Consider the following 13556-nt stretch of genomic DNA (forward strand, 5'->3'; position numbering starts at 1 on the left):
TCTGCAGATCCCTGGAGGTCCCTGGGACACTTCCAGGGGGGTCTACAAGATCAAAACAACTTTCGTAATAATACTAGCATGTTATTTGCCTTTTCCACAGTGTTGACATTTGCCTTAATGACACAAAAGCAATGGTAGGCAAAACTGCTGATTCCTTAGCACAAATCAAAGCAGTGTCACAAAAATGCATCAGCTGTCATTGTACACCTCACAACCACATCTGGAGAAAGTGAAGAATGAAACACTTGCGTCGTTTGTAAAGGTCATTGTAATAAAAGGCAACTCTGGGGTCACCTCCAGCATGGGGGATCCCGGGCTGTCATCTCCCTCTCCCTAATAGACCAGCTCCAATTCTGGAGAAAGACAAGAGGAGGAAAAGAAAAACACTCATAAAACACACCAGTACTTTTTACAAGAGTAAGGACTGAGAAAAAGAAAAAAATTTACTCCTCAGCTTTCCTTCATCTTTAATGTCATCCAACACCTTATGTGCTGCTTTGGCAACCGAAAAACAAGCTCAGATTGTTCCTAAACCAAGGCACGGCCTGGACAGATGCCGGGAGGCAACACCTGATCCCTCTGATTCAGGACACATGCTCAACCCAACTCTGAGCTGACTATTTTCTCTGCTGCATGCCTGTATTCTTCATCAGGGTGAAGGAAGCATGAACTCTTGCTAGAGAACCATAGTCTCCTTTCTTCTAGTAATATAATTTCCTTCTGGGAGCAGGGCTGGATAAATAATTTGCAAGACCCAGTGCAAAAAGGAAATCAAGACCTCTTGGGGAAAAAAAAAAAAAAAAAAAAGCAGAAAAAAAGTGCTATAAAAGGTAATAAAATATAAGAATTTTTCCTTTAAAAATATCTTGTTCCAAGCTGGGTGCGGTGGCTCATGCCTGTAATCCTAGCACTTTGGGAGGCTGAGGCGAGGGGATCACCTGAGGTCAGAAGTTCAAGACCAGCCTGTCCAACATGGCGAAACCTTGCCTCTACTAAAAATACAAAAATTAGCCGAGTTTGGTGGTGCATGCCTGTAATCCCAGCTACTTGGGAGGCTGAGGCAGGAGAATCACTTGAACCTGGGAGGCAGGGGTTGCAGTGAGCTGAGATCATGCCATTGCACTCCAGCCTGAGCTACAGAGTGAGACTCCGTCTCAAAAAAAAAAACAACAATAACAACAACAAAAAATCTTGTTCCGAAAAAAGTAATAGGAGTAATAGTGATATATGAATAGCAACATAAACATACATATTTGCAAAATAATATTTTGGTGTTACAATCTTATGTAATGTAATAAGTGATTGTATTCTATTAATGTGGTATCTTGATTTGATTGTGAGATTTTTCTAGCTTACTTGTCTAGAAATATATTAGATTGTCAACATCTATACATTTAGCAACTTTATTTTTAATAGATGTGTATAATTAAAAGCAATATCAATCACTTTTGCAGATGCAAGATTACAAACAATTTTTGGATAATTTTTAATTTTGAGAAGGATCTTCCTAGGTATGTAGCTGTAACTGGAGCTATTAAGAGTATGTTATTGGTTGTGAACACATTACTGGGATTATTTCAGAATATTATATTGGGATAAGTTTCTGATAAATTATATCAAAATGTAAATTTTGTTACAATTAGATTCTTGCAGAACAATTTTTCTAAAAGATTTATCTCTGTATGAATCAGTTTTATGTAAGTCTGAAGTTAACTTTAAATATGAATTTATACTGTGTTACATAATGTTCTTTTGTTATTGTTGTTGTTGTTGCTTTCTGTTCAGTTTTTCTGGGCCAGGGTCTCACTCTGTTGCCCAGGCTGGAGTGCAGTGGTATGATCTCAGCCCACCACAACCTCCACCTCCCAGGTTCAACCAATTCTCCTGCCTCACCCTTCCAAGTAGCTGGGATTATAGGCATGTGCCACCATGCCCGGCTAATTTTTGTATTTTTAGCATAGAGGAGGTTTCACCATGTCGGCCAGGCTGGTCTTGAACTCCTGGCCTCAAGTGATGTGCCTACCTCGGCTCCCAAAGTGCTGGGATTACAGGTGTGAGCCACCGTGCCTGGCCAATACAATATTATATAATGTTATTTTAATGTTGCCTCTGAAATTTCCTATAATTTTACTATAACTTATGGAGCTGCCATTGCCACCTCTACTGCTGCTGCTGTTACAGATGCTGGGCTGGCCACCCCCTCAGAAACCCACCGTACCTTGGACTTCCCTGAGGCACGCACATGAGACCTGGCCAACCGCTGTGTATGCACCCTGCCCACCTGCCCTGGGCCGCTGCTCACCACACCCGTCCATGTGTGCACTGCTGCCTGGCATATCCCCTCTGCCTAAGCGCAGTCTACACTGGCCCACAGACATCATCACAAAACACAAATCCAAAGAGGAAGTCATATTAAGAATTTCAAGGCGCCTCTCCTCCTCCAAAGGAACGCAGCTCCTCACCAGCAATGGAACAAAGCCGGACGGAGAATGACTTTGACGAGTTGAGAGAAGAAGGCTTCAGACGATCAAACTACTCCGAGCTACAGGAGGAAACTCAAACCAATGGCAAAGAAGTTAAAAACTTTGAAAAAAAATTAGACGAATGGATACCTAGAATAACCAATGCAGAGAAGTCCTTAAAGGAGCTGATGGAGCTGAAAGCCAAGGCTCGAGAACTACGTGAAGAATGCAGAAGCCTCAGGAGCCGATGCGATCAACTGGAAGAAAGGGTATCAGTGACGGAAGACAAAATGAATGAAATGAAGCAAGAAGGGAAGTTTAGAGAAAAAAGAATAAAAAGAAACGAACAAAGCCTCCAAGAAATATGGGACTATGTGAAAAGACCAAATCTACATCTGATTGGTGTACCTGAAAGTGACGGGGAGAATGAAACCAAGCTGGAAAACACTCTGCAGGATATTATCGAGGAGAACTTCCCCAATCTAGCAAGGCAGGCCAACATTCAGATTCAGGAAATACAGAGGATGCCACAAAGATACTCCTCGAGAAGAGCAACTCCAAGACACATAATTGTCAGATTCACCAAAGTTGAAATGAAGGAAAAAATGTTAAGGGCAGCCAGAGAGAAAGGTCGGGTTACCCACAAAGGGAAGTCCATCAGACTAACAGCGGATCTCTCGGCAGAAACTCTACAAACCAGAAGAGAGTGGGAGCCAATATTCAACATTCTTAAAGAAAAGAATTTTCAATCCAGAATTTCATATCCAGCCAAACTAAGCTTCATAAGTGAAGGAGAAATAAAATCCATTACAGACAAGCAAATACTGAGAGATTTTGTCACCACCAGGCCTGCCCTAAAAGAGCTCCTGAAGGAAGCACTAAACATGGAAAGGAACAACCAGTACCAGCCACTGCAAAAACATGCCAAAATGTAAAGACCATCAAGGCTAGGAAGAAACTGCATCAACTAGTGAGCAAAATAATCAGCTAACATCATAATGACAGGACCAAATTCACACATAACAATATTAACTTTAAATGTAAATGGGCTAAATGATCCAATTAAAAGACACAGATTGGCAAACTGGATAAAGAGTCAAGACCCATCAGTGTGCTGTATTCAGGAGACCCATCTCACATGCAGAGACATATATAGGCTCAAAATAAAGGGATGGAGGAAGATCTACCAAGCAAATGGAAAACAGAAAAAGGCAGGGGTTGCAATCCTACTCTCTGATAAAACAGACTTTAAACCAACAAAGATCAAAAGAGACAAAGAAGGCCATTACATAATCGTAAAGGGATCAATTCAACAAGAAGAGCTAACTATCCTAAATATATATGCACCCAATACAGGAGCACCCAGATTCATAAAGCAAGTCCTTAGTGACCTACAAAGAGACTTAGACTCTGACACAATAATAATGGGAGACTTTAACACCCCACTGTCAACATTAGACAGATCAACGAGACAGAAAGTTAATAAGGATATCCAGGACTTGAACTCAGCTCTGCACCAAGCGGACCTAATAGACATCTACAGAACTCTCCACCCCAAATCAACAGAATATACATTTTTTTCAGCACCACACCACACCTATTCCAAAATTGACCACATAGTTGGAAGTAAAGCACTCCTCAGCAAATGTAAAAGAACAGAAATTATAACAAACTGTCTCTCAGACCACAGTGCAATCAAACTAGAACTCAGGATTAAGAAACTCACTCAAAACCGCTCAACTACATGGAAACTGAACAACCTGCTCCTGAATGACTACTGGGTACATAACGAAATGAAGGCAGAAATAAAGATGTTCTTTGAAACCAACAAGAACAAAGACACAACATACCAGAATCTCTGGGACACATTCAAAGCAGTGTGTAGAGGGAAACTTATAGCACTAAATGCCCACAAGAGAAAGCAGGAAAGATCCAAAATTGACACCCTAACATCACAATTAAAAGAACTAGAAAAGCAAGAGCAAACACATTCAAAAGCTAGCAGAAGGCAAGAAATAACTAAAATCAGAGCAGAACTGAGGGAAATAGAGACACAAAAAAACCCTTCAAAAAAATTAATGAATCCAGGAGCTGGTTTTTTGAAAAGATCAACAAAATTGATAGACCACTAGCAAGACTAATAAAGAAGAAAAGAGAGAAGAATCAAATAGATGCAATAAAAAATGATGAAGGGGATATCACCACTGATCCCACAGAAATACAAACTACCATCAGAGAATACTACAAACACCTCTATGCAAATAAACTAGAAAATCTAGAAGAAATGGATAAATTCCTGGACACATACACCCTCCCAAGACTAAACCAGGAAGAAGTTGAATCTCTGAATAGACCAATAACCGGCTCTGAAATTGTGGCAATAATCAATAGCTTACCAACCAAAAAGAGTCCAGGACCAGATGGATTCACAGCCGAATTCTACCAGAGGTACAAGGAGGAACTGGTACCATTCCTTCTGAAACTATTCCAATCAATAGAAAAAGAGGGAATTCTCCCTAACTCATTTTATGAGGCCAGCATCATCCTGATACCAAAGCCTGGCAGAGACACAACCAAAAAAGAGAATTTTAGACCAATATCGTTGATGAACATTGAAGCAAAAATCCTCAATGAAATACTGGTAAACCAAATCCAGCAGCACATCAAAAAGCTTATACACCATGATCAAGTGGGCTTCATCCCTGGGATGCAAGGCTGGTTCAACATACGCAAATCAATAAATGTAATCCAGCATATAAACAGAACCAAAGACAAAAACCACATGATTATCTCAATAGATGCAGAAAAGGCCTTTGACAAAATTCAGCAACACTTCATGCTAAAAACTCTCAATAAATTAGGTATTGATGGGACGTATCTCAAAATAATAAGAGCTATCTATGACAAACCCACAGCCAATATCATACTGAATAGGCAAAAACTGGAAGCATTCCCTTTGAAAACTGGCACAAGACAGGGATGCCCTCTCTCACCACTCCTATTCAACATAGTGTTGGAAGTTCTGGCTAGGGCAATTAGGCAAGAGAAGGAAATAAAGGGTATTCAATTAGGAAAAGAGGAAGTCAAATTGTCCCTGTTTGCAGATGACATGATTGTGTATCTAGAAAACCCCATTGTCTCAGCCCAAAATCTCCTTAAGCTGATAAGCAACTTCAGCAAAGTCTCAGGATACAAAATCAATGTACAAAAATCACAAGCATTCTTATATGCCAATAACAGACAAACAGAGAGCCAAATCATGAGTGAACTCCCATTCACAATTGCTTCAAAGAGAATAAAATACCTAGGAATCCAACTTACAAGGGATGTGAAGGACCTCTTCAACAAGAACTACAAACCACTGCTCGATGAAATAAAAGAGGATACAAACAAATGGAAGAACATTCCATGCTCATGGGTAGGAAGAATCAACATCATGAAAATGGCCATACTGCCCAAGGTAATTTATAGATTCAATGACATCCCCATCAAGCTACCAATGACTTTCTTCACAGAATTGGAAAAAACTACTTTAAAGTTCATATGGAACCAAAAAAGAGCCCGCATCACCAAGTCAATCCTAAGCCAAAAGAACAAAACCGGAGGCATCACACTGTCTGACTTCAAACTATACTACAAGGCTACAGTAACCAAAACAGCATGGTATTGGTACCAAAACAGAGATATAGATCAATGGAACAGAACAGAGCCCTCAGAAATAATGCCACACATCTACAACCATCTGATCTTTGACAAACCTGACAAAAACAAGCAATGGGGAAAGGATTCCCTATTTAATAAATGGTGCTGGGAAAACTGGCTAGCAATATGTAGAAAGCTGAAATTGGATCCCTTCCTTACACCTTACACAAAAATTAATTCAAGATGGATTAAAGACTTACATGTTAGACCTAAAACCATAAAAATCCTAGACGAAAACCTAGGCGATACCATTCAGGACATAGGCAAGGGCAAGGGCTTCATGTCTAAAACACCAAAAGCAATGGCAACAAAAGCCAAAATTGACAAATGGGATCTAATTAAACTAAAGGGCTTCTGCACAGCAAAAGAAACTACCATCAGAGTGAACAGGCAACCTACAAAATGGGAGAAAATTTTTGCAACCTACTCATCTGACAAAGAGCTAATATCCAGAATCTACAATGAACTCAAACAAATTTACAAGAAAAAAACAAACAACTCCATCAAAAAGTGGGCAAAGGGTATGAACAGACACTTCTCAAAAGAAGACATTTATGCAGCCAAAAAACACATGAAAAAGTGCTCATCATCACTGGACATCAGAGAAATGCAAATCGAAACCACAATGAGATACCATCTCGCACCAGTTAGAATGGCCATCATTAAAAAGTCAGGAAACAACAGGTGCTGGAGAGGATGTGGAGAAATAGGAACACTTTTACACTGTTGGTGGGACTGTAAACTAGTTCAACCATTGTGGAAGTCAGTGTGGCGATTCCTCAGGGATCTAGAACTAAAAATACCATTTGACCCAGCCATCCCATTACTGGGTATATACCCAAAGGATTATAAATCATGCTGCTATAAAGACACATGCACACATATGTTTATTGCGGCACTATTCACAATAGCAAAGACTTGGAACCAACCCAAATGTCCAACAACAATAGACTGGATAAAGAAAATGTGGCACATATACACCATGGAATACTATGCAGCCATAAAAAATGATGAGTTCATGTCCTTTGTAGGGACATGGATGAAACTGGAAACCATCATTCTCAGCAAACTATCTCAAGGGAAAAAAACCAAACACCGCATGTTTTCACTCATAGGTGGGAATTGAACAATGAGAACATATGGACACAGGAAGGGGAACATCACACTCCGGGGACTGTTGTGGGGTGGGGGGAGGGGGGAGAGATAGCATTAGGAGATATACCTAATGCTAAATGACGAGTTAATGGGTGCAGCACACCAACATGGCACATGTATACATACGTAACAAACCTGCACATTGTGCACATGTATCCTAAAACGTAAAGTATAATAATAATAAAATTAAAAAAACAAAAAGAATTTTAAGATGGTCACAGAAGAACATTAAGCTATGCAATTACACAGGTGACACTGCCATGAAGCCAGCCCTGCCTGGGAGCCCGGGCATAGAGCAGTGGTAATTTCTGCTTTGCCAGCCACTAGTCACTAGTGGTTTGAATTGAAGTGTTTAATGCACTTTGTATTGCCAAGCTAGTAAGTAATTTGTCTTATCAATCTTCGGTTACAGTCTCTCCTCCTAGAAACAGTAAAGGCTTTGTACGGCTTTCTAAGCCAGCAATTGTCTGTCCTCTTTGTAAATGAGTTGGCTGTCTTTCCTAGGAAACCAATCTGAACATAGCTTTGAATGGTCACTAATGACTTAAATTAGTTGCTGGGTCTTTCTGAGTCCTTAATTTTCTCCAAGAGTTATTAGCTCAGGCATAGAGAAACACCAGACTTATCTAGCCACTGAAATCACCATGGCCATAAATGCAGTTCACAGCGTAATTCAGAGTGCAAGTTCTGGAGCAATCCTGCCTATTTAAATCCTATTTCTACTTCACCTTTCCTACTGCAAGCCTTTGGCATAAGCTATGGTTTGAATGGATCCCCTCCAAAATTTGGGTGTTGCCAATATGACAGTATTAAGAAGTGGGGCCTTTAATAGGTGATTAGGCCATGAGAGCTTCTTCCTCATTAACGGGAATAAGGCCTTTATAAAAGAGGCTTCACATAGCATTCTGCTAGTTCACTCTCTTTGCCCTCTACCTTCTACCATGTGAGTACGCAGCAAGAAGGCCCTCATCAGATGCTGCCACCTTGATCTTAGACTTCCGGCCTCCATTACTGTGAGAAATAAATTTCTGTTCTTAAATTGCTCAGTCTATGGTCTTGTGTTATAGCAGCACAGACTAAAACAGCATGTTATTCACTTCTGTATACCTGTTTTCTTGTCTTTAAAATGAAGATAATGGAATATCTTCAAACATAAGGCTTGATAAGTGTTTATTACACTCCAGTTCTAAATAAATGGGGTTCAACCTCTTAGCGTACAGCAGTCATGTTCCTAAGAAGACAAAAATGCTAGCTTTGACTTGCATAACTCTTTTCTATTAGATGTAGAGGATGTTTACTATTGCTTTCTGAAGGGGTCTGCAAAACAGCAGAAATGGGAACCCAATTCAGCAAGGCCATTACAAAATTACAGCTGGGTAAAGCCTGCTGCAGAATCAGCTGAGGGTGTGTGTGTGTGTGTGTGTGTAGGTAGGTAGGTATGTGTGTGAAGAAAAGGCTCTGGGTCTGCGTATGATCTACCCTGTGCTTACATGAAAGAAGGCCTTGGGTGTCCATGTATATATCACCAACAAATACATGCAGCTTTCATTTGATTACTGGAATTGCTTCCTCTTGTTTACCTGTCAACTGTCAGAAGAGCTCCAGTGAGACAACACAGATAAGTAACACAGAAGAGCACCTCCTCTTACCCATACAAGACAAAAAGCAGGCATTTTTTGAGTGTTTTGTTTTGTTTTAAGTGAGATGAGGCTTTTCAAACTTACCTTATGTAATATTTGGTCATGGATTTGAAGTACAAGCCAACAGGAAGATTCTGTAAAAAAGAATTAGAATTTAAAAAGAAATTCACATTGAAGTTTCATCAGCTTTGCTAGTATGGACTAAAAGGTTAATTCAGGTTAATTCATCAACCCTATATGCCAATAGAAAGGCATGTTAAAATTAATTTCTTCCTGACAGACTTTATAAAATATATGTGTGACCTGTTACAAGGAAATCAAGTCATCAAAAATGATGAAGTTGTAACATTTTGTTAAATTCTCCCATGAGATTTGTATTAGAATATCTGCAGGTGTCTCTGGCTCTAAAGGAGTGGCCTGTAGAATCGTCATGAAGCTTTGGTCCTACCCATTCCCCTGTCTCCACGGGCCTATGCCTGTTCTGCCCCCCACCCAGGACGAGGCCTGGCTGTCCAAGGTTGCCCCATAGAGTGCTTATCCCACTTTTTGTTGCCTTCTCCACCAGCTGTATTAAGATCTGATGAAAAGCTGAACAAGGAAAAGAGAAACCACGTTGGGATTCAAACCACAGAGGGAATGTTATACACAGAATTGGTTATGTGGTGGGTAATGGAATTGCTGAGAAGCCAACCAGGGATGATAAGGAAACACTAAGAGTAGCAACAGTAGGAAGCTACTACTTCCACTGGGCTACAGGATGACAGAGGACAGAGGATGTGTTACTGAGCCCCCAGGAGTCAGGGTCATCTGGGAAAGCCTGGCAGTCTGATCCGGTGAGACTGGAGCCATGAAAGAGATTCAGGGCTCCATCTCAGACCAATTAAATTGGAATCCCTGCCATCAGTGGTTTTTAAAACTCCCCAAGTGATTCCAAAGCGCGGCCAAGACTGCGAGCCGCTGCTTCGAGTGCCTAGGCAGAATCTGCATTGCCAGATCGACTCTGTCCCAGACTGAGCAGACATGGGGAGAAGAGCTGTGGCCATGCCATCACTCAAGGTCCAGAAGCAGGGACCAAATGTACCAACAGATCAGAAAACCAACTGTTCTCAGGTATCTTTGAAGAAATAACCAAGAACCGGATTTGACTTATAGAACTTTTCTTCATAAGTGACTTCTTAGTAATTGCTCTATAAAAGAACTATTTTAAAGAGCCATACTTTTGCTTAATGTATATTGAAAGAACTGATTAAATATAACACTGTATGCCACTTACAGTAAACCAGTATTATCTAGCACAATCGATGAAAACGTCATTTTGGATATATATAAATTGACTGGAGTAGGATATCCTGCTTAATAACTCTATTAACTTGCACATATTAAGTGTGTGTTAATTATTTGTTGAATGAACTAATCATCAAAGGAAGATTAATGTACAATGTGATATTACTGTCATTTTTATTGTGTTTTAATTCCTTGAAAATTGATAATCTATGATAATACATATAATGAATCTTTTAACGAGAAACAAACATCTTCATATGGTCTTTTTTTAAAACTGACTGAGAAGGCCTTTCAAGATTTTGTACAGCCCTGGGGTAATCACCATGAACACCAATTATCATCATGAATATTGTTAAAGAGAAGTGTGATTGGCAAAATGCCAGATAACAGAGTTCAATTGAGCCCCAGGTAACTGGAAAAACAGTTAACTCCTTTTAAAGAACCACCTGTAATAAATTTCTATGCCCTTTTCACTGGGCGTTTGTTCATACAAGAAATGCTTATTAGGCAGTTAACATGTGTCCTGGGGAGTAACAAGGCAAATAAGGTCGTTGCCTCAGAGCACTTTATAATCAAATGGAAGGGATTAAACAATCACACAAGTCCCATAGGAGGTGATAGGTGCTAATTCTAATGTTTAGTGAGGTTTGGGGATGACCAGGCCAGGGGACGTGAGAGGAGAGGTCTGAGAACAAATACCAACCAGCTGGGAGTAGGATGCAAAGATGCTCCTGGAAGAGGGAAGTGACCTAATCAAAATGGTGCTTGCCGTAAGGCTTTTGATTCAGTTATTCTTCTAACATGTTAAAAATAATAAGAAAAAAGCAGATAATTTTGTCATTTTTTTTCAAACCAGAAAACCAGTTAGGGATTATTGGAAAAGTCTATGCAAAGAGTGCAAAGAGGAAAATTGCAGCAAGTACCCAGATGAAGGGTGGATGCTGCAAATACCACATGAAAAGAATCCACAGAATTTCACACCTGAATGTCTCCAAGGGTTGATTGGGGTAAATTAGGGAAACAGAAAGGAAGAGCTAATTAGAAAGGCAAGATAATGAATATTGCCTTTCAGATCTATCTTGTTGAAGGCTGAATAGACATCCAACAAGAGACATCCACCATGAATGCACTAAACAATTCACAGTTTACAAAGTAGTTTTGCTATGATACCGTGTAACCTGTATGCAGAAATAAAACACTTGTGTCACTCATATTCCAAAATATTTTGAACAGAAGTATGAATTTCTTGGTTAACACAATATTCTTAAAGGCCTTCAAAAATAGCAGCGCAAGTCACCTGTATGTGCATCAAACACGTACAGTTTCCACTTCACTTTCACAAAAAAAAAAAATAATCACAATGGTGACGATGATGTCATCCAGGCTTTTAGGTTTATGTTGAAGAAAACTAGATGCAGTGACCATCACGTGATGTGAGTGATGAGCCTGGCTTGGCACAGTGTAGATTTGTGCTTCACTGTCAAGAGCTGGAGAGACAACAAGGACAATGGAGAGTCTCTTTTGCAATTCTATTGCAGTTGGGTTGGTAAGAACTGTGGGTGGTAAAAACCCACAGTTTGCTTCATAAGCATGATAGCATTTCATTCTTCTTTTTTCTCTATCTCTTTAGCGGTCACAGAAGTGGATTCAGTGTGAGAGAGAGCCAGATGATAACAATTTTCATCTGGACAATGCTTTTACATTGACAAACTGCGTTCTCATATGACATGAACACCCTGAAGCTTTCAAATAGCCCTGGAAGGTGGCTGCATTACAAATGGATGCACGAAACACAGGAAAGAAATGGCAATTACACCTAGGTCTCACGATGTCTCCAGGTGAGAAAGAGCAGGTCTATGACAGGCTCAGAGAGTTTGTTCCAGAACTATTATTTTTTTCAGACTTCAACCAGCCCAACACAGCAATATCCCTTCAAGACTAGCTTCGTTCTGTCTTCATTCAACATATATTTTAAAATATATTTTTAATGATAAAAAAGTTCCAATAAATTTAAAACATTAGTCTCCTAATTCACATCTTCTCTATGTTATCAGTAAACATGCACATAATATTATGTGCATTATCATACAGATCTGCTGTTTTTCATTTTTGTTATCTCATATTGAATATACATCACCAGAAGATGTTTGAGCATATACGATGTTTTCAGTATAAGGCTCTTGATTTAGTTACTCTTCCAACATGTTAAAAGTAAGAAAAAAAAAGTAGATAATTTTGTCTTTTTTTCATGATTTTTTATATTAAAGTTATTTCCAATTTTAAAAAGTATGGTCATTTAGACTTTGAAGTCTGTTTTAAAAATTTTAAATTTTAGTCATCTGCACCTAAAAGGTCTGTTTCACAGAAAACCAAACACTGCATGTTCTCACTTCTAAGTGGGGGCTGAATGATAAGAACACATGGACACAATGGGGGAGCAACACACACTGGGGCCCCGTCAGGGGTGGGGTAAGGGGAGGGAAAGCATTAGGAAGAATAGCTAACGGAGGCTGGGCTTAATACCTAGGTGATGGGCTGATCTGTCCAGCAAACCAACGTGGCACATATTTACCTATGTAACAAACATGCACATCCTGCATGTGTACCCCGGAACTTAAAATATTAAAAAACAGGTCTATTTCAAACAATGATTATGCATTTAAAGTGAGAATTTGTTTGTTAGGACATCATGTCTTAATGTTTTAATTGTGGCAACCTTAAATCAGTACCTCTTTGCCATCCGTGGCACTTGCTGCATTCTGACACTTTCTATGATACCATTTCAGTAACAACAGACTAATAGTTCTTTTCTCTGTGTCTCTTGTTACCCCTATTAGAACAAATTATATCCCTCAGTCAACCACAGAGGGCCCTTAGCCCCTTGCTACTCACCCTGTGGTCCACAGAACAGCAGCATCATGGGCACTCCTGCGAGGCTGTTAGAAATGCAAACCCTTGGGCCCATCCTAGACCTCCAGAATCAGAACTGGTATTTGACTAAGATCCCCAGGTGACTCATATGTGTGTTAAAGTCAGCCACGCACTGATTAGATCACTGGTTCTCAATTTCAGCTTCCCATTGCAATCACCTGGGAGCTAGCTCCACTGCCCCCCAGAAAAACTGACTTCATTTAGTCTGAGGAATTTTTTTCAATCCCAGGCGATTCTGATGTGTAATCAAGGTAGAAAAGCATTGGTCCTGATTAACTCCCTCTTTTTATAGACAAGAAAACAATGAGGCCCAGTGGGTTAAGGTGACTTGCTCTGGGTTATAAAGCAAATTTGCAAGTGGAACTAGAAAATGGAGGATCTC

This window comes from Nomascus leucogenys, chromosome 9 (genome assembly GCF_006542625.1).
Source record: "Nomascus leucogenys isolate Asia chromosome 9, Asia_NLE_v1, whole genome shotgun sequence".
Classification (NCBI taxonomy): domain Eukaryota; kingdom Metazoa; phylum Chordata; class Mammalia; order Primates; family Hylobatidae; genus Nomascus; species Nomascus leucogenys.